Source organism: Chroicocephalus ridibundus, chromosome 3 (genome assembly GCF_963924245.1).
Source record: "Chroicocephalus ridibundus chromosome 3, bChrRid1.1, whole genome shotgun sequence".
Taxonomy (NCBI): domain Eukaryota; kingdom Metazoa; phylum Chordata; class Aves; order Charadriiformes; family Laridae; genus Chroicocephalus; species Chroicocephalus ridibundus.
The window spans coordinates 31705440-31713076 of record NC_086286.1 but is presented as its reverse complement, the minus strand read 5'-3'; positions in this window follow the sequence as shown (position 1 = coordinate 31713076).

The window sequence follows — 7637 nt, the reverse complement described above, 5'->3', positions numbered from 1 at the left end:
ACAACCTGTAGTTGTACCACAGCTGTTCTGAAGCCATGGAGCTATGTACTGAAGCATATGTTCAGGTTAAAAAGACCTCTGTAACTTCAGCAAAGTGCTTCGGAATGAAAAAAGACATGTTGTGCACATACGGTTTTCTGAACTGGTTCTCCATTTGACACAAGTGAGTTCAGGGAGCTTCAGCTGAAGTTAGGGGAGACGAAGCAGCAGCAAGTTACTGCTCTGGAAGGGTGCAGTTACTGCAATGGAAAGGCACAAATGCTCCATCCTCACCAGATGGGAAATGCAGGATCGATGTACACTGCATGGTTAAAGTTAAACATGTTCCTAGGAACTGTCCTGGATAGGAATGTTTTCTAGATTTGTCCTTCAAACAACCTGGTCAACATATCTGCCTATATCCTTCTGCTTTATAATACAGCTTCCAAAAGCTCTCTTAGGAAGGCAACTTAAAATTGATTTAATTCTATAGAGGGCCTTTCCAAACTCTACAGGAAACTCACTCAGTACCTTCTTTAATGGGCCAAGCACTGGGACTTCAATCTCTGTGTTTCTCTTGAGAGAAGGTTGAGATCTTCCAGTCAACTTTTTTCACAGAGGCACTTTCTAGAGAAGCGTTTCTCGATCTGGGCAGAAGAGAGCTGTCTGGTACACACAGGAGATTGATCATACTGGTCATTTATGGCAAATCTTCACCACAAATGACAAAATCTGCACACAGCACTCCCATCACACAAACAGGGAATACAACAAGCTCAGAAGAGTTTGTGGCTGATCAAGAAGTGAAAGATTACATATACTTAGATTAGTACCTCACATCCCTGTGCTAGCCTTTCTATGTGAACCTGGTGATCATACATATGAAACCAATTTTTGCGAGATACAATTTCCCTGACACAGCTCTTTCTGATAATAGCCTACCCTCTAGTAAGCATCAATTTAAGCAGTTTGTAGTAAACTAGTAGCTTGACCCTACAACTTTCCTTGGACGGGTGAAAAGTGGTGCTAAAATAATGGTTCTGCATAGAAAGGATGAGAGGCAGAGCCCAGTCTATATTTACTACCGTTACTCACACTGGATGAGAACATTTGGATATTTATTGTACTAATGCAAAAATATATCACGAAGCTACCAAATATCTGGACGCTACAAAATCTTCAGGACACAGGCTATGAAGTTTTAGGGCCTTCGGGCTCTTTCTCTCCGACTATTAACCCGAGCCCATCTGATGGGCTTGTTAGACGAAGCCTGCCTGCAGTCCAGGCTGGGGCATGGGCCTGCAGCCCAGCCCGATACAGGGACACGCTTGTGTCCTGGTTTGAGCGACGCAGGACTAATTTCTCTCGTAGTGCTTGGGAACACTGTGCTTTTAGAAGACTCTAGTGTCTGAGTTCATGAAAATATTTACTTTATAGCCAGCTAGGGTATGTGGGATTCAAGGTCTCGGTGTTTCCAAGCTAGCCAGGGGCAGGGACAAGGAAGAGCAAGACCTGGGCACTTGACCCAAGCTGGCCAACAGGATTATTTCATACCATGAACGTCATATTCAATACAAATTAGACAGTTTGCTGTGTAGTGCTCGCTCTCTCTGTCCCTTGACAACAGTGGTCCAGAGAACTTCTTGCCCCAGTGCTGGACCCCTGAGCCCTTCCCTTCCTCCTGAAGCCGTAGCACTTGCAGTGTCCCACACTTGCTGTCCACTGCTGGGAGCGCACAGCTTCCCACTGATAGAATTGGCTGACCATAATCCTTGTATATTTTATATTGGTATCAGGATCAATACTGGTTCTTTAGCATTATCAATGTTAATTATTTAGTCTTATCCTATTAAAACGATTTACATTTCAACCCTCGTGTTTCCTTGTTTTTCCCTGATTCCCCTTCCCAGGTGGGGAGGGGTCATCAGGTGTGAGAATTGTCTAAACAACATTAAATTGTTGCAGATTTCTCAAAACTATAACAGCTTGTCTTCCAGATCTCCAGAGCTATAGGGGCAGGAAACTTGGGCACCTCGTATCCCAATTTTTCTCTGTTCTCCACTGGAGACGACGTGTGTTATCTCACTGTGCCTCTGGGAGATGGGAAGAAAGGAAAGAGTGGAAGAAAGGAAAGCTGTAGAGCAGTGGAGCTGGGACACAGGGAAGAGGCAAAGGGGAGTAAAGGGGGTGCTCTTTGGTATCGTGTGTATTTGCGGCTGGGATACAGTTGTGACACTGAGTTATTGACCATCAACAGCATTTATTACTGTTGTTACTGAAGCAGCACTGCCGAAGTACAGGTTGTTACCTGATGTCATTTTGTTTGACAACAAGTTGAGAACACAAATGCCTGCGATTTTGGGGAGCAGATGTTGAATTGCTGCAAACGTATTCAAATACAAAGAGACAAACCAAACAAATTTATATGATGTTGTTTCCCATAGCGAATCTTTCTTGTTATCTGCTTTCTTGTCACAGTACTGTCAGGTCTAATAACATAGGCATCATCTTCTACTCTGAGCTATCTTCAGAGTTTGTCTTGCTGATTTTTTCAGCAATGAAATCTTCAATCACAGCCTGTCCAAGACACAATGAAGCATCAGCCTGCTTTTCTGGTTATGACAGCTGTATTCCTGCACCACTCCTGTTCATTCAGAATGTTGTAAGGATTTGTGTAGGTTTTTGCCTAAAACAACATACTGGTTGCTCGCATTTACTTCTGTTCGCGTGAACTCATTCTGTTGATTTTCACTTTCAGGTTCCTATGCAGCCCATCCCCACCCTGCCTACAATAGCTCCTTTCTAACAAGATGTCAACACCCATCTCTGATCACTGACTCTTAGAAGCAGGCCAAACTCATTTCTTACATTTTAATTCAAGCGCAGAGGTTTTTGTTTTTTTTTCTATGCTGCCCTGATGCCTAGGAGTTCCCTGGAGACCTGTGCCCATCTGCCCATTGGGCTTCAGACCCAAAACTCTCCTTCACTGTGACACCTACAAATGCGCATAACACCGGCTTGCTTTTCTTCTACCTACAGCTTGGTAGCATCCTGCTCAATCACTGCAGCTCCCAGATCTCATGATAATATTAACGGAAACAACAATAAAGACCAAATCAGCAAAAGGTATTTCATAGGAATAGACTTGTATTCTTTCCAAAAGGTCCACATGCAAAACCAGCTTTATCTAAACGATGACAAAATAGAGAAGGAAAAATCAGATACTTTCAAACCCTTATGTAGGTGCCCTCTATACTTCTCACATGTGAACTTGTTAAAACCCCTACCAATAAAAGGTATAAAGGATGAGCAGGCTTTCCAGTTTTACCTTCAGTAGTAAGCAAAAACCCCACAGTTTACGGGCAATAACTCTTCTCCTTCACTGAATGGTAGAGAGCACTATAAATTTACCTTCAAAGCTATTTAACCGGTGTCTCTTCCTATAGCAGCATGGTATTCAAACTATTTAATATCACCTTCCCTCTCAAAGATTGATCACACATTTATTAAGATGCACCACTTCTGATCTTCTAGCAATTTATCTCACTTTTACTACCTATAACTGCCATCTTAAAGGGACTTTTTTTAAAGAGCGGGAGTTTCAAAATAATATTTCTAAATAATACATCCAAAGCCCTATGGTCACCTAAACCTTTTATTATGCATTTTAAATCCTAACTATAAAGTAAGAATAACAAATAATTGCATTGCAGTATATTTAGGTTAACCTGTATTTAGGTTAAACGACTGTACTTTTCTTCACCAGTGAAAAGGTGAAGTGGCCAGCTAAAATGAGAACTAAGCAGCTAATGGAAGAACACTTCATTTAGGAATGTGAGGAAGTGTAATACGCCACGCATATCCTAAATTAAATCTCGTGGCATTGCAGAGCTATGACTGTAAAGTCATCGTGTGTATATGGGTGGGAGTCGGCAAATAGCTGTGATGGAAGCTCAAAGTTTCTCTTTAATCTTGTAATGTGTTCACTGGTATTTTATTTACAGAAGCAATTACTTCTGGCTATATATAGTTAGTTACTGTAATAGTTATTTTACAGAAATAGCAACCAAGATTTATGTGTCGACATTCTCCATTCACTGGAATTTTTGGAACTTCTTGTCAGAGAATGAATGACCTGCGATGCTGCAGGACAAGAGGGACAGATACAAGCAACCGAACTGGCCATTTTCTAGGCCTGCTAGTACTATTAAAGCCGAGGCTGCTGGATCACCGTTTCTTGGACCTAATGGCATTGCTTTAAATCTAGGAAAGATGAAGCATTACATATATTTATGTTCCTTCCAAAGGGTTGGCCTGGTTACAAAATACTGTGCACGCTTCCAACTGAACAGACATTGCGACCAAGTCCGCAAGACTGACTGTAATTATTTAAAAGAACGGTCACTAGGACTACTAAAAGAGCCATTGTCAAAGTATTTTTAACAAAACTGCAGGCTGCCATGCTAGTAAAAATGCTGTCACAGTTTACAACCACAACCAGAAAGCAAGCTCCAACTTCACTCAGGGAAAACCACACCATGGTCTACCTGTTGACGGCAGCCATCAGTTCCAGAAGGGCTGGATCTCAAGGGAAGACACATCTCTGCCTGCAGCCAAGAGCTGCATCTTTCTCAGCCCTCACCTGGGATCAGGCTAATCCACCTCCAGCCGCAGCTCTGCTGAAGACAGTGGAATTTCAGGCAGGTGATAAAGGCCTTACGTGACTCTTATTTTCATCGCTGCAGTTGTGTGGACTTGCCACGTGCTTAGAAACCCACTTAAAGTCTTGTGAATTTTAAAGCACCAGCTTGCTTTCGAAGATGGGAAAAGAGAGGAAGCGATGACCAAGAAATAAAGAAGTTCTCTAAATCATGATTTGTATCATGAAATCTAGTACTATGACTACATTTTGACTACACGCAAACTTTCTTTTCTTAAAATTATCCACAGATTGCTTGGTTAGAACTGTTTAACTATGCTTGCATAAACTGTTGTGTCAGTAAGTAACAGACAAGTAGGGAACATCGCAAACATCAGGTACTGCTACTGTCCATGCACTGACTGGGACTGGGCAAAATTTTTCTGGCAGGAATTTTCCTGTAAAATCTCCAGTTACTAAAACCTAAGATTCTTATGCAGCCCCTTTATGTGCTAATACCCAAGTGTATCATAGTCATTATTTATCCTCACACACCGTTTTAGGAAATGTTATTAGTAGCCCATTTTACCAATGGGGAACTGAGGCACTGAAAGAGTCACTCATCGAAGGTGACACAGGACATCTGTAGCTGAGGAGGAAACTGAGATTCAGATTAATGCTCCCTAGACTGAAGCCCTTTTCATAGCTTGCTGAAAGCATCTGATCAATTTGTAAGCACTTAAGCTGCTATTCGAACAGATGGGAATAATGGACACATCTTTAGTCCCCCCACCACTTGGCAACATCGTCTCCCGTTTTCAGAAGTGATGGATTCGGAGCCTCTGTAACAAGACACGCGGCCCTGTGGCTGTTGAAGGTCCTGACCTGCGTGCTTCTGCAAAGTCAGCAGAGAAAACTGGAGACTCTGATTTGCCTCTGAAGCGTCCTAGTGGCACATGCAGAGAACAGATAAGCAAATATATATACACACACACACACATATATATATGGGGTAAAATAAAGAGGATAAACACTTATATATGGATAACAGTACAGGAATAATGGGTTTTGCTAGTTCAATGGACTAACTTTCAGTGAAGTACTTTAGTTCTGATTCATCCAAACATGCCTTTTCCTAACTGTTGCAGCCTAGAAAAAAGTTTATTATAATCTTGAGCATGCTTATTTATAGAAATCATAACTGACCTCTACAGAAGTAGAATTGCCCTCTAGCAATCCCTAAGCCACTGTTTGATTATGATTCTGAAGAGAACTTCTCTTTTGAAAGAGATGAATGCAGTAACCCAGGAGCAACAGTCTACACTTCAGTCTAAACGTCTTTCGTTATCCATTACCTTCTTTCCAAGACTTAGCCCTTTTCCCATTCCATTATGTATGTAGCCTGGACATATTAGCACATAACGGAGCTTCAGGAGTAATTCTGCAAAATAGTTGCTGGATCAATGGGGAGAAGAGCCACACTATCATCCCCTCTGCAGCTGTAGAGTTGACAGGTCATGTATGGAATACCAATGCATTTTGAAGGTGCAGGACACGGTTCTCTACCTTTGCACAAGGCACATAATTTGTCTGTGCTTTCGTCCCTCACAACAGGAAAACAACAAGGCTGTGAGGATAAATACCAGTGCTGTCTGGAGCAATTCAGAAGCTCTTCAAACACACGCTGGCAATAGGCCTTTCTGCCTATTAAGTGCATAGGGATTCTACATCACATGGACCATGCAACCTGCATCATCCACACACAACGAAGAGCTGCTGTAAACATGTACAGAGAAGTTACACAGCAATGGCCCATAGATTCAGTAGGTGTTGGACTAAGAAAGTTGGTTGCAGTGTCTTCTTCAAAGTGGAACTTAGGATCTGAGCGTAGAGGACCCCCATTTGAGAAGACATCATGATAAATACTTTAAAGACTGTGGGGCATTCAAAGCCTGCAACGGTGCAGGACACATTAGCATTCTGGCTAGGCAGGGCATAGGCTAAAGGTAGGGTCTAACTTTCTGACCAAAGCAACAAGCTTGCAGTAGTGGTGAAAGTAACGGTGACATGGAGCTTCCATTTATAAGTGCTCACTACCACACAAAATAAAAATATCGGTGCTTTGTCCAGTTTGCAAGTAGAATACCTGAATGCAGTGCAAACTATGTCCTGACAGATCTCTGCTTTTTCTGATTGACATTTCTATCAGTCCCAAATCAAATGGTTACTTAATACAGATCAGCCATATCACTGCTGGGCACACAAGAGTGTTTAGGAGTCAGAGGGACAGATGAGGATGCCATCACACTGTATTTTTGTACAAACGCAGGCGGTGAGATGGTCAGTCTCTCTCTCAGAGACCTTTCAATATAAACATAAGGCAGGAAGAAACAGAAGAAAAGGAAAACAGATGGGGATCACAAAAGCTCTTTGAGAGTATATTGGTAAGATGGGGAGTAGACTCAACAGTGGCCATGTTCTTCTAGGCCTTGTAGACAAAGAGAAATTTAGGAGGTTTTGAAGCAATGCCTTTTTTTTTTTTTTTTGGCAGATGCTCTTATGCCTGCATTCTTTGCAAAAGGCCTTTGCTAATTAATTGGGAAATTACTGCTTTTTTCATCTGCAAGGCCATGCAGACAGGTGCAGACAGATACAAGCAAGCTCTGCTCATGCTCTGAGCTGCCCAGACATAAGCTAGCTTCCGTCTGGAAGATGTAGAGTCATGTTAATGTGGCACCATGCCCAAACTAACATACCCTGCCTCTCAGCAGTGCTCATTAGCTGAGGTTCATGCAGTTATCTTACTTCTGGTGTCTGACAAGCTAAGGGCACTGGCAGAGTTCTCCTGTCTTTCTGGCCTCCTCTACGTACACATACCTTTATGTCATTACATGTTATCACCTTTTGTTGAGAAATGGACTGTTAAAAATCACCAATTCTCTTCTCCCTGTTGCACTCCTAAGGAAATTTTAGTCAGTCTGCCAAGATGATAAGAAAACACATGAACATCTCATGGTTC